Here is a 24,006-nt window from a genome sequence, read left to right as displayed (position 1 = left end):
CTTTTTAAAAATCATCTGGAATTCACTTGTATCACTAAGTAGCCCTAAGAGCTCTTAAATCAAGAAGCAGCAAGTACTCTTGTAGGAGAGCAACCAAACTCAAAAGTCTTACAGCAGAGAAATATGCTTTCTTCACAAAGACAAAACCAAATATTTTGAGTTACCTCCCTCTTTTTTATCTTCAGTCATTCCCCCACCCTCAAAGTATAAAACCCTTATGATTAGCAATTTGCCAGTAATCATAGACAAGAGCAAGTGATTTTACCTAATGAGCAGAAAATAAAAGCCATGTTTGATTTTCCCTAAAATCCAGCTGGATGCTTTGAAACAATCCTAGAAAGACCATGATTTCACTGTACTACACAGAAGCTTAATTTCAGAGTTAGTCGTAAAATTAAGATATCAACTGTGGATTATCATATAAGGAAGTCTGATTTGAAATGCATTTCTTTAAAGAGATGTTCTTTTGCATTTCATAATGTCTTATCAAAGTATAAATATATTGTGAGAATAGGCATACATCCCAAATTAAGTATTTAGCTGCATGAAACGAATGCTAGAATTCACAGAGCAGCTTTCCCTTTCTCCCTGCCGATAAATCAACACAGGTGGCTGAGGTGCAATTGAAAACTTATTATGTATGTTACAAACCTTACTATCTAGAAGAAAACCTAAATGCTGGTGTATTGAAAAAGAAATTTCTCTGAGGGAGAAAGATTTTTTTCAGCTCACGCTTTTCTGCATGACTGAGTTACAGCTATTGGTGCTATACACAAAGAAAACTAATAACTGCTTTACAAAAGCCCTCAGAAAAGGTCAGGCTTATAACTGATACACACAAAGACTGTCATCATCTCTCCTGTGATACTTAGTTCTCGTTAGTTCCAATTACAGGTAACAAATCTGGAATTCAGTTCCCTACCTTCTCCATTCATTCACAAGACTCAAGGAGCATTTCAAGGGAACTTCTGGGAGATGAAAGACATGGAATAAGCATATTCAGTCATTATGAAAAAAGTGGCAAGGTAAAGGAGGAGAGGGAGGATGGCAGCAGGAGGCTTGCATCTCCAACATAAGCCTGTGGGGAGGAGAACAATGAAAGAAGCCAAACTTTTATCCTTCCAACTAAGTTGTTAGGAAGTAGAAACAAATGAACTCACTATACTGGCTTGAAGATAATAATAGGAATGCAGCCTGGAGCTTCCTCAAAGTCTCATTAGCCCACAAATCCTTGCAGGAAGGTCTGAGCAGAATGGTATCTCACATAGAGTTGCTGCTTCAGGGAAACTGTCAGATGAACACTTAGCTATTTCAGCATCAGTTTAAGAAGGTCTAAGGGAAAAGAAGTTCTACCATGCAAGCAGTACCATCAAGCTAAGACCATCTGTCCTGGTGTGATGACACTTGTTTAGGCAGCCTTGGTCAAGTGAAACCGGGAGCAAACTAAAAATATTCAAAACCTACGTACTATTCTCAGTCAGCCTGAAAACTGTACAAGTTGGTAGCATGCAGGAGTGGCAGCATGCCCAAGCAGTAGGGACAAGGTTATGGTCCCTGAGTGCTTGCCAACATCTGGCAGAGATGCTAAGGGAACACATGTTTCCCATTACTGCAGCAGACAAAGCATATCTTAGAGAGCATCCTGCTCCCAGAACTATTAAGCATGAGCACAAAGCATTTATGATCAAGGCTGTCAAGGCAGAGGGGGCAAAAATGTTTTCTTAACACCTCTCTTTAGCTGCTGTATTTAAATGCATTCCAACTGATTGCAGACTACAGCAGCTTTGAAACATCATTTCTTCTTTTTTTCTACACACCTTATTATGCCTATTTTTTTCCTACATGTGTAGGAATCTGAATCAGATAAAATGCAGAACACTAACTGTAGCGGGTTCCGTTTGAACCGGGTGGAAACACAAATTTAGTGTAGTGGTTTGGTCTAAAATACTCATTACTGCTTACCTTCTGTGAGATAAGAATTAGGAGAAATGCAAAGCAGGCACCAAACTTGAATGAATATAAAGAAGTTTATTAATAGACTTAAAAGAAGAAGAAAAAAATTATACTACACCTTCAGAACTCTTCTCCTCCCCCCACCTCCCTCCCTTCTCCCACTGACAATGTAAAAAGACAACCCTTAAGATGTTCAGTCTGTTTACCACTTCCATAATCACCTTGTTCAGTCCATTTAGGAAGAAGAGTCTCTCTTGCTTATGCTATGAAAACAGTATTATAACGAGACAGCCACCTACTTCCAAATAACTTTGTTCAGTCCATTTAGGAAGAGGAGGAGTCTCTCTGCTCTCATGTGAGTCCCTTCCGCCCCGACTTGCAGGTTTTCCCACAACTGCCTTCGAGGGTCTACTCTTGAAGGTTTTTGGGGTACAATTTTAAGGTTGAGCTGTTCAGAAAAAAAAGTTCTCTTCACCCATCTCTGGGAGCATTTCATCTCTAAGAACAGAGGCCCTTCTCCTTCCCTGGGAGCAAAGGGTCCTCCTCATCTTCATCTCTAGGACTATCTCTGGGAGCATCTCTAGGAACTGAGGTTTTCTCCTTTCCCATTTGGAGCCAAAGTCTTCATCGCTTCCATCTCTCCCTGTCCAAACTTCTCATGAAATTACAGCTGCATCAGCATCTGCCTATCTCAGTGCAGGTGCTTTTGCTTACAAGTTGAACACTCCACCCCCATATCTTCATGAAATTACAATGGGATACTCTGATATATCAGCTTCACAACAGACTTTCAGCTTTAAGCATCTCCTCTTTCTCTTCCCTCAGGTTTTTAGCTCTTCACAGTAATAAAAGGGTTAATCTCACCTCGGCCTTGCAGATGGAATGTGACTTATCATTGTGGGTCACATGACCTCTGCCAGACAGCAGTTCAGCTTTAGCTGAAATCTTGGCCTTGGCCGCAGTGGAGGAGGGGGGAAGCCGAGCCGCTCTGGCTGCCCACAGCCCTGCTGGGGGGGGGGGGGGGGGGGGGGGGGGCGGGCCGTTTCCGCAGGTGGAACAGGGCCCATTGGCTCCAGGATGGCCGTGACCCAGCCCAGCCTGGCCCAAACAGGGCCTGGGCCGGGCCCACTGGCCCCTCGCACAGGGCCCGCAGCCACCTGTCCCAGCACCGGAAACGAGAGAGAGAAGCTGGGGGGAGGGGGGGGTTTGTCTATTCTTAAGTGTGTATCACAGAGGTGGTCACAATTTTAAGTGGCTCAAAGAATTGTCCATATTCAAACTGGCCAGCTGATAGGTTCTGTCAGGTTATGGGGAAAGCTGTAAGCACTCCCTTGCAAGAACATTACTTCCGAGACTATGCTAGCTAACCCATGACACTAACTTCAGCATTAACAGCCAAATACATGCCTGTTCCTCTGACATCCATTTGTGACTGAATTTATTGAGAAATATGATGATTTGGTAGCATCAGTTCTAGGACTTGAACATAAGGATACAAGCTCAGAACAGCTGAGCAAAGGACTTCCTTTCTTAGCTACCTCTACTTCTACTTCCAGCAGCCAGCATTCCCAGGAATGCTGATGGAAGGCACGCCGATGTTTGGAACAGATATCACCTAACGCAACTGGGGGCTTGTAATCACAAGCCTCGGCGTGCCCTCGGGCAGAGGGGACACAGCGTTAGCCTCCACAACGTCCTCGCTGGACGGCTCAGTGGAATAGGTCTGAGATAGATGCGTGCGCTGGCTCCTCCTCAGAGGAAGCACGTCGGGCAGCTGATGGATTAGGCTGGCGTTAGTCCGGAAAGCAAAGAAGGCGGGAGGGGCTTCTGGTGTGGGTTCCAACAGGTTTATTTGCGGGAGGGTCCAGGGACCAGAGAAAAGCCTCGAGAAGAAGCGGGCACACCCTTTTATGGGGGGGGTGGAGCAAGGCGGGGAAAGAGAAAACAACCAATGGGGTACAAGCAGAGGGGAGGATACAATTTTTCAGAACAAATGGGGAAAACAGGGAGGCAGGAGTCACAACAGGGAACCAATTAATAACTAAGAAAGGGAGAACTTTCTGGAACAGGGGGAGGTAACTTAAGATTGGGAGCCACCCAGGGAGAGGTAACCTAGATCTCAGTGAACTCGTCTGGTCTGCCTTCCGATCCACTGTCCTGGGTGGCGAAATCCACCCAGTGGATGGCCCTGGTTTGACTGACATTTGATGGTTTCAGCCCGAGAGCAGGCTGAGCCACGCCAACATCTCCCCCTTTTTTATTACATTGAAAAGGAAGGGAGGGTTTAAGGGTTTTTAAAATCAAATACTTAAAAACAGGAAGGGCTAATAAAATCAGAAAAATTGTGAACAAAATCCATAAAATGTCCTTTATCACTGATGGGACCCAGCTGCTGAAGCTCCACGTGGATGAAGGGGAGGTGGAAGCAGAAAATAAATTGCTGAACCAGTCCTTGTCTTCCACTTGTAGATTTTGTACTTGCTGTTGTATTTCATGTATCTTGGCTTGGATGGAATTGCCTTTGGCGGACAGGTCCATACAACAGAGTCCCTCAAATTCCTCGCAGCCATGACCATGGGTGAGAAGAAGGAAATCAATCCCTGCTCGGTTTTGCAGCGTCGCCTGCCTTGTTTTCTCCTCCTCAGATAAAAATTTGCTGAGGGCGGAGGACGTGGCTTGGGCATTTTTTCCAAGCCAACAAGAAATTTGCTCAAGCTCCCCAAGGGCTTTGGCTGACGCCACCCATGGCAGGAAAATTGAGACCACAACCCATTTGGAGTGAGGCCAATTAACAACCGAATCATCACAATCATCTGACATTTTTTGGATGGATCGTTTGGTTCGTGCCTGATTAACAGATTGATGCCATTTGAGGAGCTGAGCCCTGTCAGGGGTAAGGGTGGTCAGTCGCCCCAAAGTGCAGGGTCCCCTGGTAAGGTAGGGCGGGATTCCGTTCCACACTCGGTCCCCACAGATCAAAAACAATCCATCCAGCAACACCTTGTTGTGGCCAATGGATCTGGAAACCGACAGGGCCATTTTTTGGCACCAGCCCTTTTTATAGATTTTATTGTAAGGGCTAACCTGGAACTGATGCCTTGGCTCGCTGTAAAGGGAATCGAAGCAGTAAGCTGCTCCAGCAGACCCCTGCAGATGTAACTCTCGGGGCATTGGGATGTCTGTCAGGAGTTTCCACATCCATCGGTCCCAACGGTGAGGCTGGAGGATATGTGTATCGTGGGTGTAAGCAACAAACTCCTCAGCATGCAAGGGAATGCCAATAAGGCAGGTCAACATCGGATCCTTCGCCCCGCCCATGCCTAGACACAGCCCAGACTGATTGAGGGCTTTTGCTAGAGTCACCCACACATTGTGTTGTGGCTGCGGGATGATCCACGCTTTGCTTTGCTGGTGTTGACCTGGGAGAAGTGGCAGCAGTAGATAGTAAAGCAACACAGGGTTCACCATATTGTAAGGGCTTTAACTAAAGAAAAGCAGAACAACATATAAATGAGATGAACATAAACAGAACAATCATTAAGTTATGGTTCCCTTAGACTCCCCCTCTTTCAAATAAAACAAAGGGCCACTTAGGGGAGGGAAACACATTAGGGAAGGTGGGAAAGGGAATGTTTGTCTTTGCAGCCTGGGAGAATATCTTGTTTATTCAGGAGGTCTTGTTTCTCCTCCTTTTCCAGGCAGTTGCTACCGCGTTTTCAGGCTGCTTTGGTTTTGAAGTCTTTGTTAAAAAAGGTTTGATCCACTTTCCAGGGATCCGTCTTGGACCCGCTGGGGTGGAAACACACCCATAGCCTCTACCCTGGGTGACTAGGGGGTACGGGCCATGTATTTGTAAAGTATCAGGGTCTTTTATTAGGACCTCAGGTCTCTCAGTCAGTTTATGTTTGGCAGAGTTTGTGAAGTGTCTCAGGATGGGAGGATCAGGTTCCTCATAGGAACAGTTTAAAAAGTTCAAAGTGAACAATGCTTTGGACAGTCTTATGATGGGGGCAGCGATCTCATTGCCACCCTTTTGTTGTTCTAGCAGTCTTTTTAGTGTTTGATGTTTCCTCTCTATGATGGCTTGGCCTGTGGGCGAGTGAGGGATGCCAGTGATGTGATCCACACCCCACTCACTCATTAATCTGTTTAACTCCGCAGAGGTGTATGCAGGGCCATTGTCAGTTTTTAATTTATTTGGTGTCCCCAACACAGCGAAGGCCTGGACTAGGTGGTTGATGACATCTTTGGCCCTCTCCCCACAGTGAGCTGAGGCAAAGGTTGCACCAGAAAAGGTATCCACTGAAACATTAATATATTTCTGGCGGCCAAATTGAGGGAAGTGGGTGACATCTGTTTGCCACACCTCACAACTGCCCAGGCCTCGGGGGTTAACCCCCTGACCTAATGATGGAAGCTGATGTTTTTGGCAGTTGGGGCATGTCGCCACAATGGCTTTCGCCTGGTCTCTGGTGAGGTGGAACATTCGAATGAGAGCTGGAGCATTTTGATGGAACATTGCATGGCTCAGCCGGGCTTGCTGGAATCTGTTAGGCAGATTTGCTAACTCGATCTGCATCGCTAGGGCATCTGCTCTCCTGTTCCCTTTGGCAATAAATCCTGGCAGGTCAGTGTGTGACCTCACATGCATTACGTAAAAGGGTTGCTTTTGGTGGGAGACAATTTGGATTAGCTTCGAAAGCAAGTTATAGATTTTTGGATTCTCCACCTCTCTGAGCGATGCTCTTTCTGCTCTGGACACCACTCCTGCTACATATGCGGAATCTGTTACCAAATTAAAAGGTTCGTTGAACCGCTCAAATGCTCTGACCACTGCGGCAAGCTCTGCAACCTCCGGTGATCCTTTGACCACCTGCACATCAGACTCCCACTTCTGAGTGCAAGGATTCCTCCAAGCGATGACAGACTTGTGAGATGCCCCAGAACCATCCGTAAAGATTGTCAGGGCATTGAGGGGTTCACGACTCTGAATTTCTTTTGGAATTAATTTAACGGCCGAATTGAACAATTTGTGTTTTGGGTTGTGAGCCGATATTTGCCCCTTATAACTATCAAAGGCAAACTGGAGATGATTGTTGTTTGAAGGATATGGTCCAGTGCATTGGTGGTTAGTGGCAGGTAAACACATGTGAAATCATACCCTGCAAGGGTATGAGGGCGAGACCTGGCCTTTATCACCAAATGAGCCATGAGCTCCTGTGGCGTGGTAATACTTTTGGACGGCTGGTGTGACAAGAAAACCCACTCAATAATCAGAAGGGGATCCCTCTGCACTTTGTCCCACTGGAAAACCAGCCCATGGAGGTATGGCATTTTCCCCAACACTATAAACTGAAAGGGCAGACCTGGGCATAACAATGGGCTTGGCGAGATGACAGCACCTTTTGGACCTTGATGAGGGAGTTTCTTGCCTCTTCTGTCAACCGCCTCGGGGATTTGAGATCCTCGTTCCCATGAAGCAGGTTGAACAGAGGGGCAAGGTCCTCAGTCGTCAGTCCCAGGAGCTGCCTCACCCAGTTGATGGATCTGCAGAGTTGATGGAGTTCCTGCAGAGTCTTGGGGTTATCATTGATCTTTAACAGTTGGGGCACCACCATCTGCTCCTCTATTTTTAGTCCTAAATATTTAAAAGGTGAGGTCTTCTGGACCTTCTCGGGATGGATTTCGAATCCATCGGCCTCTAAAGCCCTGATTACCTCCCCCAGAGTCCAGTCCAGATACTGCTGTGTGGGCGCACACACCAAAACATCGTCCATGTAATGTAGGATCACAGCTCTAGCTGCTCTTTTCCGGACAGGGGACAGAATGCGAGTGACATACCACTGGCAGATGGTGGGCGAGTTTTTCATGCCTTGCAGCAGAACTCGCCAGTGGTAGCGCTGCATGGGAGCCTCTCGGTTGAGGGAAGGCACCAAGAAGGCAAACCGGGGTGCATCGTCCGAATGCAGGGGGATATGGAAGAAGCAGTCCTTGATGTCTATGACTGCTAGCTTCCACTGCCTAGGGAGCATAGAGGGTGATGGCATTCCGGGCTGCAGGGTTCCCATGTCCTCAATGACCTCATTAATTTTCCGCAGGTCGTGAAGGAGTCTCCACTTGTCTGTCCCCGGCTTCTGGATCACAAAGACCGGGGAGTTCCAAGTGCTGTTGGAAGGCTCGATGTTCCCCTTCCCCAGCTGCTCCTCCAACGAGTGCAGTGAGCGCTCTCAATTGGTGTCTTTTTAAAGCCCACTGGTCCACCCAGACCTTTTTATCTGTGAGCCAATTCAATTTCTGAGTGGGGTGCTCCACAGTGGCCCCTACTAAAAATCCCGGGGTTGAGATGGGATCTCAACCCGGGCTCCCCACTGAGACATGAGATCCCTGCCCCGCAATGTAAACCCAGAGTCAATAACAAATGGACGGACTGTTGCAATCCGCCCCTCTGGACCCTCAATCTGGACATGCGTCCTGCTTCTCTGGGCAGCCACGGATCCTCCCACACCTGTAACAATACCTTCCGCCAGTTGCAACCCCCAATGTGATGGCCAGTTGTTGGAGGCGATGACCGTCACATCTGTCCCCATGTCCATCATCCTTGCTAGGCTGATGTCCGAGCCCTGGCATGAAATCTTGCAGCTTAGCATCGGCTTCTCTTCCCCTACCACCTCAGCCCAGAAGACAGATGGGTTGTAGTTTTCTGGTGAACTTCTGGGCATGAGGATGGCCTGGGCAAGAACCTGGCCAGCTGCAAGGAAGAAAGGTGGATTAATACACTGTATGTTAACTGTAAAGAGTCCTTGTGACCCTACTTGGACGATCTCTGGTGTTATTGAGATCTCTGGTGGTGTACGCGTGGTGTCTCCTATAATAAACAAGCAGCAGTCTTTCAGTCCTTCGCAACTGACGGGGACCCGTTGGGGTGTGATGGAGCCCATCGTGGTTGCAGTAGCGGTAGTCACAGTTTTTCTGGTCACGGCTTCTTTATTTATGTCATCACACGGGGCTGCAGATCCGCGCTGGGTCCTCAGTTTCCCAGCTGTACCTCCATGGGAGTGGGCGATGCTACTTGCCCTGGGGAAACAGCTCGGGAACTTTGATTAATTGGGGCTGGAGCTCTGCAGTTCCGGGCCATATGTCCTGGTTTGCCACATCTATGACAAGTCCAGGTTCTGTTTGTCATCCTCTTGTCCTGAGGTGCCGTTGCCTCAGCGGCACCCGCAGCTCCTACCACATTCCCCCTCGTTTTTAAATTTGGTTGGTCAATTGGAACTAAGGTTGTGCAGTGTCGAATCACTTGCTTTAGCGTTGGTGGAGGATCAAGTGGAAGGCTCATAATCACTCTCTTACAAGGTTCATTTGCATTAGCTTTTGCTATTTGAGTGATTATGCTTTCTCTAATTCTTGTATCTTCCACTTGCTTCTCCACCACTAATTTTAATTTGTCAATAAAGTCAATAAATGGCTCATTTGGAAGTTGCCGAATTTCAGTAAAATTTAGTTGAGGCGCCAATTTAGGGGGCATCATTAAAAATGCTTGCTCCGCCGCATGCTTTACAGCATTTAAGACCGGCTCTGGGGTGTTTCGGGCCTGGTCTTGTGGCTTGGCAAGCAACCCCTCACCAGTAAGGTGGTCCATGGAAACCCCTGCGTTATTAGGGTCTTGCAACAGGATTGGGAGGACCTCTCTTAATTGCTTTCTCCACCTGTCATCCCACATCTCGAATTCGGCTGGAGAAAGCAAGCAAGAAAAAATGCTTTGGAGGTCTGCCGGGACCAACACTGTATTAGTGAGGGTGGCCCGCAGGAGATTCCGGAAATAGGGACTCTCCCTCCCAAACTCCTTCTGGGCTTTACAGAGTTCTTTGAGCCCAGCAGTGTCAAAGGGTTTCCAAGTGGGGTTGCCGCCAGCTCGGCTATAAGTAACCGGAGCGGCAAAGGGACCGGAGGAGGCTCCCGGTTCCGGGTTCAAGATGGCGTCGGTTCCGGTTTCCACAGCGTGGGAACCGGAAGACGAGGCGTGGGAACCAGAAGGCTCCTCCCGGTAGGCGGGGGCTGAGGACAAAGAGGAGTGGCCATGGGAAAGGCGGGGACTCCCGACGCAGGGGGTGGTACCCGATGTGAAGGAGGAGCTCACAGTCGTCACGTTAGGAGGGGGCGGGGCCAGGAAAGGGTGAGGAGGAGGGAGGAGAAGAGGGTTGTGGGAAGAAGAAGGAAAAAAGGCTGGCTGTGCCATGTGGTCTCCTCCATTTTGGGAGAGTGCAGGAACAGCAGGGAAAGGAGGCAAAATGGAAGACAAAGAAAAGCCTTCGCCGTCATTTTGAGGGCAGTAAAACTGGGAACCGCTTTTTGGGCGAACAACCAAGGAAGACGGCATAGGAGAGCGGGTTTGGGTAGAAGCTGAAACAGCTTGGCCAGGGCTACTTCGGCGGGGTGGCTGAGAGGGTCGAGGAGGGTCAGGGAGACGGTGGCAACCCCGTGCCTCTGCGCAGTTTACACCTCCCGATCTTCTCAGCGAAGGGGTAGTGGAATGAGGAACACGAGGGGGGGAAGGAGGGACTTGGGAAGAACTGGGGAGAACTCAGGGCTTTTCTTTTATTTTCCGATTAGCTTTGTGTATATCTCTCAAAGCCCAGACCATGTAGAGAAACCTCTCTCCAGAGGGATTTCCCCGTTGGTTTAATTCCAATATTTTGTCCCCCACAAATTGCCAAAACGTGGCTGACTTCAAATTAGCAGGGGACATCTGGGGAGAATAAAAGAAGAGCCACTCAACAAACCTTTTCAAAAACCCCTTTGATAACTGTAACCCACAACTCTTCAGGGACTCCCCAACTTGGAGATAAACCTCCCCCTGAGGCTGGGAAAGCTTAGCTCCCATCTTTAATCTCAGCCTCAACTTCACCCACCACCGGCAAAAAGGAGAAACTAAAGGCAATTTCCCAGGGGCCGGGAATCACAAAAATACTTACACATGCAAGAAGAAGACACAGGCGTCCGGTCCTGGAAACAAAAAGGCACGGTGGGTCCTCCGGGTCAGGCTGTTCTCCTGGCAGGAGTTGGCAACCTCCTCTTGGAGCGCAAATTTTAAAACAGAGCGCGCTGCCACGAGAGGCATTGGCGGCTCCAAATCGCTGACCCTCGCAGCCCCCTGGCAGCGAGGACAATGCAGGAACTCACGTGTGTGTAGTCCCTGTTCGGGCGCCAACCTAACGCAACCGGGGGCTTGTAATCACAAGCCTCAGCGTGCCCTCAGGCAGAGGGGATGCAGCGTTAGCCTCCACAGCGTCCTCGCTGGACGGCTCAGTGGAATAGGTCTGAGATAGATGCGTGCGCTGGCTCCTCCTCAGAGGAAGCACGTCGGGCAGCTGATGGATTAGGCTGGCGTTAGTCCGGAAAGCAAAGAAGGCGGGAGGGGCTTCTGGTGTGGGTTCCAACAGGTTTATTTGCGGGAGGGTCCAGGGACCAGAGAAAAGCCTCGAGAAGAAGCGGGCACACCCTTTTATGGGGGGGTGGAGCAAGGCGGGGAAAGAGAAAACAACCAATGGGGTACAAGCAGAGGGGAGGATACAATTTTTCAGAACAAATGGGGAAAACAGGGAGGCAGGAGTCACAACAGGGAACCAATTAATAACTAAGAAAGGGAGAACTTTCTGGAACAGGGGGAGGTAACTTAAGATTGGGAGCCACCCAGGGAGAGGTAACCTAGATCTCAGTGAACTCGTCTGGTCTGCCTTCCGATCCACTGTCCTGGGTGGCGAAATCCACCCAGTGGATGGCCCTGGTTTGACTGACATTTGATGGTTTCAGCCCGAGAGCAGGCTGAGCCACCCCAGCAATCACCCGCACTTCCTGCATTGAATCAGAAAAAATAAAGATAATCAAATCTACAGAGACACAAAGTCACAGATGCCTAAGCACCTGACTTCACAGATGCACAGACTACAAATCTATACCCAAGAAGACAGGAAATATTACAACTACACACAGGAGACAAGCTAGAGTTAACAAGCACTCCAATGCTCCCGAGACATGCAGTGATCAAAGCCTTGTCTTTGTTCTACACTCCACAGCTTAGATGTATCTTCACAGTTTACTGAAAAGAATGAAGTAACTGCAAAGATGCATTTTATACCATTTCAGTTTACAAAAATACTCAATGCTTGAACAGAGTACATTTCATTAACAATTTCCAGGCATCTGACAAAAAGATCCTTGCTAAAATTAGAGCTGCCAAATGGCAACATAGGACTCTACAATAGGGAGGAGAATGCAAATGAGGGAGGTAGGATGGCAGTGAAGAACAGATGCGAAACTTGACCAAAAATTTGAAATAAATGAAGACTCACACAGGCACAAAGTCCTGGTGGATAATGATTTTTTTCCCCTTGTAATTATTGCTTGGCAACTGCCAGTCACTCACGCAGTCCCTGGTTTAGTAGGTGCTGTTTCAGTTTTCAATAGTGTTACTTTAAAAGCCAATATAGACCATACACAGGAAAACAACTGTTTCTTCAAATAGTCTCTTTCCTTCGAGACATCAATTCTGCATTAGTTACACCAAAATTCTTTGTTCCTCCACTGCAGGTACACTGTAACCACCACTTTCCAAATTCTACAGTTCTTGTCAGTTAATGGCCCAAACCTTCCTTATATTAAATTACCTGGACAAAAGAATCCAAAGAGCTCTATGCAGCAATGAATGGAAAGCACAAGCCTCAGGAAACTGCTGGAACATCCTACAGCTTCCAGAGCTTGCAGGAATTTCATCCACATCTGAAGATTCAAGCTGAAAATAAAGCATATTTAAATCTCTTTAGCTGTCTCCCTGATTATTCACGGACTATCTGGCCTCAGATCTGTTTACCATGGCTAAAAAAGTACACTAGGATAAAGCTTTTCAAAGTCTATACTGATCCCCCACTTTCACGTGTCTCTGTTCTGGAAGCTGTACTTTCCTGGCTGTGATCTGCCAGCTACTTTCAGAACTGCAACTACCTATGTCACAAAGATAAGAAAGTTTCTAAAGCAGCATTGTTACTGTGTTATTGAGCACAACAGTTAATAACTATTTGCTGTCAGGCTCTTTAAATCACTTATTTTACCAGAGCTGCTTTGCATTCTATTCCTTCCTGCATGCTAATTTGGAACATAAATTCTTTTCAGCTGTATCTCATTACTATACAAAATAAGCAGTTCACTACTCCATCACAATTACACAAGTTCATCCTCCCCTTCTATTATCTTCAGTGACAAACCAACAGAGAACTTGAATTTTGCTGGCTTTTATTGTGCCAACAGTACAATAAGGAGAAACCAAGAATGGGCTGTCAAAGAGTCCTGAGAGACTGCAAGAGCCCCAAGCCCCTGAAGTTTTACAGAGTTCTTGTCTATTTCTTTTAGACTCCTTGAAAAAAATCTCATCAATACTCTTGTTTTAACATACACTGAAACTTTACTTAAAGTAGCAACTCTCCACTAGATTTTGATTTACAGAAGTTTGAGTTATGCCTATGACATATGTGCTTTAAATGCTAGGAAGGCTACCTAAAAATAAAAAATGTTATTTGTTTTATATATACAAAAACCACAATAGTGGTATCTGAGGATCTATTTTCCCTAATGTTCAGTAAATGTACTATAGATGCTTTTACTTTTTGCACATCTTTTTAGTTAAGAAATCTTTTTGGAAACCCATAGGTTTGTTTCTATAATGCTTGCAAGAAACAGGTTACTGATGAAGGTCCTTCAGAGAAAATCAAGAAATGCGTCAATACCTCATCAGGATACACACCCTCTCCCCTCAGACAGAGATTTGGGGATGAGAACAGATCTGATTGGGCAGATTGCTGGGCAGAAGCACCCACCATAGGGACAGGCAACAGCACCCACCATAAGGACAAGCAGCTCTAGGGGTGCATCACAGCTCCCCAAGGTGCCAGCAGCCGCCCATGTGGATACGCCTGTGGGTGTCTTCCTGGCACCACGCTCCAGATCCCCGAGCACGGAGGACATCTGACACCACACAGTACCGTGGGGGAGGCACCTTCTTCACCCATGTGCAGTGGGGCTGCCATGGCCCCCAGACCTGGCTGGCGGGGGACTGGCAGCAGCCACCAGCACAGTCCTGAGCCCACACAGGGAACGTACAGCCAAAATACAGCATGACTTCCCCAGTGTGCCAGAGAGCCAAAACACAGCATGACCCTCACAGAGTGCAAGACAGCTAGAACATGGCGTGACCTTCCAAGTGTGCCAGAGATCTGGCGCACCCTAAAACACAGCGTGGTGTGTCCTATTTTAATGGCCGAGGTCCCCTACCTCTGCTGGCGGGCCTTTGGCTGAGGGGGCTGGTCGCCTGTCTTAGCTTCCCAGAGTGTCACAACAATCCAGGAGTACCTGCAGAGAAAAAAGAGAAGAAAATAAGTACAGCGGTGCTTTTCTCACTGCTGGATGAGCAATGATGCAGTACCTCGAGGTTACTCTGCTGATCAGAGCCACCTCAACAGGAAAGCTGCCGGCAGTGACCACCACCCTCCCTCAGACACCGCTGCCATCTTTTTGCATGACACCATCTTCCCTCGTCCCTCTGCCTCCTGCCCACAAACCAAGGCCAGGCCAAGCTCGCCTCTTCTCACAGCTAGAGAAACAATCTCCAGCTTCTTGGGATGTGCCAGGGCCGCCATTGGGCAGGGGCCACTCTGTGTGCTGCTCCGGCCCCTGGAGAGACAAGCCCCAGCTGGGGGCAGCGATCCGCCTTCCTCCACCTTCCTCTTCCTCCTTGTCTGTGCCACCCTTTACCATGCTCTGTGTGCCAGTTCTCCAGGAAAATACAGCATTTCCACTATTCCACTACAGCAAAGCATTAGAACAAAGTAATTAAGTCCATGAGGGTTACTCTCCTCCATAAAATTTCATATTAATAATTTAGAATGATACTTGAAATTGTGACAGCTCCCTCACTAAATTACAAGGTTTCACATGTAAATTATGGCAAAGTTGTCCCTTGCATGTCTATTCTTTATTAAAAATAATAGGAACTTGAAATATTTATCAAAATATCAAAGGAAATCAGACAAGCAAATGGATGTCTTTAGCTTCTGAAAGGGCGTATATGCTGCCATGCCAAATCCTCAAGACATGGGATTTTCTTGGATCTCATATAGTACCACTTGGTCTTTTAACATGCAGTTCTGGATTTCCATTTGTTACAGTTGTGTGGCTGTTTTTAAAGTCACCTAATACTGCTCTTCACAAGCCAAACTGTCCCAGACTGAGGAGAGAACCTCCTCAACTAAAGAGATGAGTACTACCCAAATCTCTACTCTCCACAAACATTTGATAAGCTTTTTTAAATGAAATTGCATAATCTTCCTTTACCATCTCCAGTCAGGTATAACCAAGAAGTATATGATAAAGATACTTCTTAGAGAAATACCTGACTCCTCCATAACATACCCAATGGGCAGTTTTATCCATATATCTTGTATAAATCCAGAGATTCCTCTTTTACCAGGAAGCTCAGAAGAAGGGAAAAAGTATGATTTAGGGTTGTAGCTTTTTTCTGATTTAGACACTACTGAATCTTGCTCTCACTTGAAGACAGGTTACTTTCCACTTTTACTTACTTAAATTTAAAACTGCAAACAGACACATTTATTAGCATTTTACCTCCTTTCAACTAGAAAAAAATCCCATTAGTTTGAAGTTGGGGGAAACAAGGTCAAGTGCAAAGAAAACTACCGAGTATGTTCATTTACAAATACATGTGACACCATCATAACACTAAAGGCACCTGTAATAGTTCAGCTCCCACAGCAGTTTCACAAAGACTATTATCCTCAGTACAGACCCTCCTCTGGATGATTAACAGCCAGAGTCTTGTGAAGTCAGCATGAATCTTATTGGTCCATTCCAGTACATGTTAAAATTACTTTATTTTATTCATGCAGCCAGTTAAGAAGCTAAAAGACAGCTTTTCCATTCTGGGATTCAGTCACCTTAATTTGGTTTTACATATGTGTTTGTGCTTCCCAGTTGAAAGAGCCACTGTTGTGAAAACTCCTAAACATGTACTTTGCTTTTCTTCCTGGTTATCATCACTTGCACATACAAAGTTTATAAACTGAAAGAAAAACATAAAGTAAAAGCCCTCCCTTCATTCCTGTCTGGAGAGGATCAGCAGAGCTGTGAGCTAAACAGCATCCTGTAAGTAGTGCTCACCTGTCTCTGTTTAAATACTTTTACTTACATGCTCATAAGAGACAGGTATTCCTTGGACTTCAAGCAGTCTCAGCTTTTATGTATCTTCACTGGCTTCTTCACAGACAGAAGAGGAGCGGAAAATAATGCTTCTCAGAGGCAGGAGACACCAGCTACTACTCACATACTAAGTTCTTTTGCTGGAAAAATTTGGTATTCATGTCCAGAAGTATTTTCCATCTAGACCTTCCACTTACCTTGCAGACTCTTAGTATTCAGTTCTTACCAGTCTTATAGTCTGTTCCAGCTTTTTTTATCTCCTTAATTTTGCAGGCCCTCATCTTCCAACATCCACCTTTCCAAGAGCAGGCTGTTTCCCAGGGGATCCAGGGAAACATCTCTCATGATCTTGAGCCCAGGCCAGAACTTCAAGGCTAAACTACTTGCAATACATGCCACATTCCTGATCATCCGCCCTCCATAGAAGGGAGGCTGAGCTAATTAAAGAGAGTCATAGTCAGGTGGAGGATAAGCCTACCAAAGGCTCACGCTAGCACTCCCTTTTCCATGCTTTTCCTCAGTAACCCTGTGGATGAAAGAAAACTGGCCGTTGCAGAAAGCCTGGAAATACCCTCCCTGATACAAGGACAGGCTTCCTTCCACACAGGGTGTGCTCATAGGGCTGGGGGAAAAAGAAAAACCACCAAAATATCTGAGCTAATCACATATGAATGATCCCCATTTTATATTTAATTGCCTGTATCGCTTCAGGAAAGAACTACTACCAACTGCTGGGAAACCTGGGACAAGCTAGGGTACTAGATTTTAGGCAAGGTATGAAGCATCTCTTATCTACCATTTACCTACCAAGGGAAAGGGAATAAGCAGAGACTTTGCTGATGAGAGACCCAAAGGTCAGGGATACATCTCACTAATGCTGGCACTCACACAAGTTGAGAAGAGGAAGGGCTGCTTGATTTGTGTTGGCCAGAGAAACCTCACGTGCATCCCCTCCATCAGGACTTCACTTGTTCTGTGATAACTGTCCCAAGCACTCAACTTGAGAAACCACATCATTCTGAGCCTCAGGTGAGAGAGCAGTTAGTTTCTGAATTCATGCTACCCAGTGTTTGACTCTATGAAGTTTACATTTTCATGGGCTTTCTTTTCAGCACACATAAAGGGCTTAAAGCGAAAAAGCAAAACTTTCCAAACAACACATTATCAGCACAAAAAAAAAGACTTCTTTAGGTTATCACAGGTTCCACTAACAAGTGAAAACAGTATTTTGGGAGTTGTCAACACTTCACTGCAGAGCTGAATAATTGCAAATAGGTAGGAAAGGGAAGAAGGTATTCCCAAGTGAGAGAAGAGAAGGTGGTAAGAGGAAAGAGTCAGCACCTTCAGACAAGGGCAGGAAAAGAATACTTATCACTGTCATCTAATTAGGTCTCGAGGGAAATCAGTAATAAATTCCACATAACAGTGCAAGCTGGAGGCACGAAGAAGTGATTTGGTAGGGTGATGGCAAATCAGAGTATTTGTACTTCCTAGCTGGTGACATACTTTCTTACTGAGAAGCCATGTATTTGAGTAGAGCTTTTTTATTTCCTATTGTGTATTTCCCACTGGGAAACTGCTGTGCATTTTCAGATTGATAGCCACAGAGGCCTTCTGTGTTCTGAGCAGCTAAGCCTCAGTTAAACATTGCTGGACCCTGCAGTGTACTTCTACATTAAACATAAAGTATTCTCCTTGGAGTTCAGCCAAAATGCTTTCACATCTTTATTGAATATGGCAATCCCTTAACTATGACTAAAGCCTGATCACCAGTATTTTTGTCATGACAAAACAACATCATTTTCATTCTGTGATACATCCATAGAGATGTTTCTTCTTCATCCACATACTTTTCTATTGCAGAATTATGCCTGTGCTGTGATTCCCCTAACGGTCGGCACATTAACATGACCTGTTACAGGGGCTTAGGGGTTTAAAGAGCTGACAGTGACCCTGCTTCTTTCTTGTTTTGCTGGAGAAGGAACCAGGTGATCACACAGAAGCCCTGGCCTACAAGATACTGACTTCTCTGCACTTTCTGAAACTAGAAGAAACATTTCTCTACATGGTATGAGAACTCATCTCCTAGTTACTTGATAGTACAGTGGCCTTAGTGCATTACATTATACCATATAAATACAAGGGAACATACTACACAATCACACTCACCTATATTTAGAGCTCTGCTTAAATATCAAAGCAGCATTACAACTGCGTGTATTTTCAGTATAGACAAAGGTGAAATGTTCACACTGGTGAGAAGAGCAAGATTAAAAAAGCCATACCAGTCAAGTGGAAACAAGGATGGAAAAGGGGAGATTACGGCATAGAAGCAACTGAGGGGAAAAAACACCAAACCAGCCCAGAGTGTATTAGGTATGTTCTCAAACAAGCAGTGGCAGTGGGAGCTGGAAGGAAGGCCAAGAGGGAGATGCAGAAGGTTGAAAGTGAGATGAGAGGCAGATACACATGGACAGTGGAGACTGCATGTAAAGATATAGAGAGGAAAGAAACTATGAGCTGACTTTGGAGTATCTGTGAGAAAAAAATCAGAGCTCAGGGAAAATGGAAAGATAGCACCAGGACACATCACTTATATCTGGCTGTATTCAGGTGAAAAAGATAAGGAAAGTTTGTGGGATTTCATGGTTTGAGCTTCTCAAAACGGTCCTACAATGTCAATGCATTCCCTTCTTGCCATGAACTTGACATGATTCCTGTCTGAGAAGGCTTTGCTACCCAGTCAGTGTGTTATAGTAAAATAAATGTTCATTTCTGCAGCTTTATATGCCAAAAGGAAACTTCAGCCTCAATCCCCAGAAAGGCAGTGGCACTAAAAAAAGTCACCAGTTTTTGCTGTGGGATTTGAAGAAGCACCATCTGACAGACAGACTTCAGCAAAGGTTGGGCACCAAGTCTCTCACGACAGAAATTCCTCTTTATAACATGAAGAAATACAGGACCATGACTGCAGCATGGGGTTTTCCACTGAGAAATTAAGTATATGTAATAAAGTATTTATTTAGGAAGCCTGCCTGGGAAATTGTGTGTGTATTTAACTCAGTGGAGAAAGCATTTAGAAGTAGTTCAGCCTTGCAAAGATATTGCCCCTCAGTGTAAGCAAGGTCAGAAAGAGCCTGAGTTATCCAGCACATAACAACCCATCCGCCTTTATAAACCTGACAGCAGCATGGTTTTGTTCTCCTCCTGAGAGCACAGGAGTTGTTCAAGGATTTAAAATGCAGTCAGTTTTATTAGTTCCTGGAAGGAAGGATGGTAATGCTGTAACTCCCTTTAGTAGAAATGTTTGAAATGCCCAGTGACTCCGAATGGCTTTGTTAGTCACACCATCCCTGTAGGGTATGAAAGGGCACATTCTTCCCATTTACTTCCAGACAGTGCATTTGTTTTTGAGCTACTCAGGGTTACAACCTGTGTGTAACATGTTGAAGAACATTTTTGTCAATCACCTGTTGATGTGTTTCCTGCTTTTAACCTTTAATTATTCAATATTCATGTTATAAAAGGTTCTGCATGCCAGTCCTTTAGCAATTTTCCTTGAAGAAGAATGAGCTTGTAAAATGTAAAATCCCCTAAGAAAAAATAAAGGTTTTAATTTCAGCTTACCAGCACCACTTGCACAAGAAAAATGCTACAGATAATGCAACATGTGCGAGTGCACATTATAAGGAAAGCTGCTTATCATATCAGCAGTGTGTGCACATGTGCCTGCATATTTTCTGTAGATATGTCTCTTCTCACAATGGGATTATTCTGTATTTTAAAATCCACAGGAAAAAACATTAGCAAATGGGTTGCCATTTCTTGATGCAAATCACTCAAAGTGCCCTCATTTTCTTTTTTTTTTTTCTTTTTTGTGGGGGAGAAGGATAATAGCAAAGAAATTACTGAGATTCTCTCATAAATTTTATTTATGACATATTTTGAGATTTTTATATGGAAGATGTCTAAAAGAAACAGCCCCACATTCCCTGTTAAAGTTAACGGTTATTTCAGAGCAAATCCTTTGCCACAAACTTGACTATTTACTCCCAATTATGGAACAGTAAGAATAGTAGGAGACATAAAATACTCCATAATCTTCTTCAGGTGAGCAAAATTGAATTATTCTGAAACAAACAATAACAAATACATGTTCACCCCCAATACTACAAATGTCTTTAAGATGCTGTACTCATCCAAAGCCTTTTTCTCAACACTTTATCTATATGACTTGTTCAGTGTGATTAGTGGCAGGCAGCCTTGACCCCTTGACCTTGCATTGGCATTCCCAGCAGCATGTCCTTAGCAGTGATGGAATGGTGCTTGCTGTTTCCTTTTAGTGCATGCATAGATGTGAAACACTTCATGCAGGATAACATGTTTTAGCAGTCCTACAGGGCTGAACAAGTCAGCCAAGCTAAACAGCTTCAGCTCTTTAAAGTCATTTTGGAGCCACCATGAGGTTGCCAGAAATAGAGGTAAATGGGTAACAGAAACGCATTCCATAATGGGATTAAATAAACTGTGGGCCAACAAACACTTGTTGGATTAAGAAATTTGTTTCTTGCAAGGCCAGCAGACAGTTTGGGGCTGAAAGTAAATGCTAAATTGCAAATGCTGTCTTGGCAGCCAGCAGAGGCAGGCAGGGTAGCACTGCTGAGAGTGCTGCTGATGCAGGAGTCAGTGCTCACCAGGGCAGCTGCAAGGGTACATCTCCCTCCATGCAGGGGCTCAGCCTGTGCAGCAAGAGCTGCTGGAGGCACTGGCCAGCCAGCTCACAGAGGGCAAAAACATTACTTCTTCCCTTATAGTCTTCTCTTACATTATTTCTTCTCTAACATTTACCAGAATCCAAGTAAATTTAATTTTTCCCATCCAGGCATTTAAAATTCAAGAGTGATCCCAGAACAGTGTATTACGGAGTGCAAAGACAAGGAGTTACTGAATCTTTTTCAGTATAGCAGAAGGTGGTGTGAGCTTCCCTGTGGTACCCATGTCCCTAGTAGAAGGGACACAGGGTGAGAATACACCAACAGCTGACTTTGATTATAAAGGAGCAGGTATCATTTACTAGGCACTGGGGTGCACTTTGTTATCACTGAGCTATAAAGAGTAATTCTGAGGTTATTCCAGCGATTCCATGGAAATGGGGTAAGCTGTCTGTTTTGTTATAGGGCAGGAGCATTTCTGTCTGGTAATTTCCATGAAGCAGCTGCCAGGTAGGGACACATCTCTTGCTTTTGGCAGCAGCATCCCTGAGATTGCGCAGTGCTGCAGCCTGTCCTCGTGCCGATGTACTATAAGGCATGTGCCATAAGGACTGCTGCTGATAAGGGCAGTCCTCTGAGCCCTCCTCCTCCACTTGCAAAGTGAATTTGCAACTGTCCAATATCCAGCTCATGGTTTTAATCTGCTGTAGCTGTTTTGCATCATGTGATGGGTGCAGAAACTGCTGCAATTGATCTTGTGAGGTTTTGTTTCTTCTGGGCCGTTTTCTCAGAGGTGCGCGGCTCTGCCACACACATGCAGCATTCCTGTCTTGCACAGCAAGACCCCACACACTGCTAAAAGGAGGCTGTCAGAGCTGCAGCCACACATTTAAACTCACCCCTGAGAATGGCACAGAGAACACAGTAAGTAGTTGTTCAGAGGGTACGGAACATGCCGTACTGAGGTCTGTGTGGGTGAGAGACACACAACTAATCAAAAAGTAAAAATAGCAAGTTGTACACTGAGCAAAAACTCCTTTGATGTCAAGCAGCATATAATATCAGTTGATCATCAAAACCCCCCAAAAGACCAAGAGAACAATCCTTACATGAGCTGCTGTGAGCTGCTGAGGATGCTATAAATTTCTCTACAGCTACAATCATGAGCATGGCCAGCACTCCCTTGAACTATGCTAGAACAAGCACTCTGTCCATCTGTACGAAAACATTAACTGACTATTTATTCATTTATTTCATCAGTATTTATTGGTCTATCACAGCTCATGCATATTTGTCAGGGCAAATAAACAGTCTTTTTTGACATATCATCCAATGCTACTGTGTATAGTAAAAGCCACCACTCAGTCCACATCAAAAATATTGCCAAAACCCCAAACAATCTATCTTATTCTTGAATGGGGTATAACAAATGGAAGAAAAATACCCCCACATGTCACATGTGTAAAGGGAAGATACCTGTGCAGGTATTAAGGGAAAGGGAACATGGCACAAGGTAATGGGGATGTAGGTCTAGGAAAGTAACCAGCTACCTGACTGCAGCACACAGCAATACTCTGCTCAGTGTATCCGGAGGGCACCAAAAAAAAAAGAGTAAGGAGTGGAGAAAAGGAACACCAGTCTTCTCCTGACTGCTTCTGGAGCATGATAGCAACTGGGTCGTAAAGAAGCTGCAAACACACTTCAGCAACCAGTGAGAGGAGCAGCAAAGACACATCTGCAAGATCCAGGTGACCTCCAGACACCTGAATGGGATGGGAGTAAGGAGGTGAGAGACACCCACTAGTCCCACGTGAGAAATGCTGTATTTCACACTCCAGGCAAGAGACTGAAAACTAGTTTGGGTGGGAAGGAGAGGTTGAGGATCAACCCTACACCAAAAGCAGAGAGGAAATGATGAAAATAGGGACAGGCAGTGGCTCAAGCAGAGTTAGAAGTATTCCTGGACATGGATTTTTCTTGTGATTTGCAGAATCAAATTCCCACATGCTTTTCTCTTAGTTTATTTTTACTTTGCATTAAGAGTATGGTAAATACCAATTTATTGCTGAAGAGCACAATTACAGGTCATGAAATAGGGCTTATATGCCCTTCTCAGGATTCTCTCCAGTGCATTTCCATTTTAAATTATACACCCATTTTAAAGGACTCCCTTTTAAAGAGCAAGCCCCTCTAACAGTTTTTTAAATATTTTGCCAACATGCCTTTGTAGTTCAGGACAGCAGCAGTGCAGTTTCTCTCCATTTTTCCTCTTACTTTGACTTTCATTTTGTATTTTCTCCTGTTAGTGAAAACAATTTGTCTCTGTTTAGAGACAAGTTTAGAAGAAAATACTCTGGAATGAGTGTTTCCTTTAAAGAAAAAGGGCTTCAGCAATCCCTTTTCTTCCAATGTAAAAATGAATACCAGTGTGTGAAAGTGAAAAAAAACCCCAAAACCAACTATTTTGGCACGGCACAGGAAAAAAATGAATGAATGCTAGATACTGAACCGTCAGAACATTACCCCCCACACATACCCCCACTCACGGCAGAACAAAGAAACCCAAAATAGCAGGGGAAGGAACAAACCGGCTGGCCGCATGGCAGGGGGAACAAAAGGGGACCGGCTTGTTGTCTCAGGAAGGAAAAAATCGTTCACGCAGGAGCTCGGGCAAAACCGATGGGAACCTGCTGAACCTCTGGCGGCGGTCTCCTCCTCACAGCAGATGAAGCTGGTGGGTTTTGGTGTCCTTTCTCTTGTTGGTTCGGCTTTTCCCAAGCTCTGGGGCCGGGCGGAGTGGTTACCGCGGCTCCCCGCAGGTCCCCGTCTCCCAGCGATTGTCTGATCTCGGACCAAAACCAAGCCGAACGGTTCAAGAAAAAGCAAAAGCTGCTGAAGGACAAAAGCCTCTCCAGGCCAGGGAAAGGGGAAAAAAGAAACTTCTTGCATAAGCTAGCAAACAAACAAGCTAGTTAAGCAACAAAGCAGCCGCTGATCTGCACCACACCGAGCACGCCGGGAGTGAGGCTTTGAACAAAGCCCGCGCAGGAGCCCCCAGGGCTCCTGCCCCTGCTCCGGA

General features: G+C 45.6%; 1 long non-coding RNA gene across 1 annotated transcript; it reads right to left on the bottom strand.

Annotated features, from left to right (window-relative positions):
• Window positions 1-11,575: 11,575 nt before the first annotated feature.
• On the bottom strand, window positions 11,576-23,601 carry LOC125329786. The gene is made up of 3 exons (XR_007205274.1): window positions 23,516-23,601; window positions 14,275-14,352; window positions 11,576-12,742 (listed from the first exon to the last, which is right to left on the bottom strand). It is a non-coding gene; the product is annotated as an uncharacterized LOC125329786 (long non-coding RNA).
• Window positions 23,602-24,006: the final 405 nt, after the last annotated feature.

Source organism: Corvus hawaiiensis, chromosome 8, assembly GCF_020740725.1.
Source record: "Corvus hawaiiensis isolate bCorHaw1 chromosome 8, bCorHaw1.pri.cur, whole genome shotgun sequence".
Lineage (NCBI taxonomy): Eukaryota > Metazoa > Chordata > Aves > Passeriformes > Corvidae > Corvus > Corvus hawaiiensis.
The sequence above is the reverse complement of the archived record's forward strand: the minus strand, read 5'-3'. Positions and strand labels throughout refer to the sequence as shown.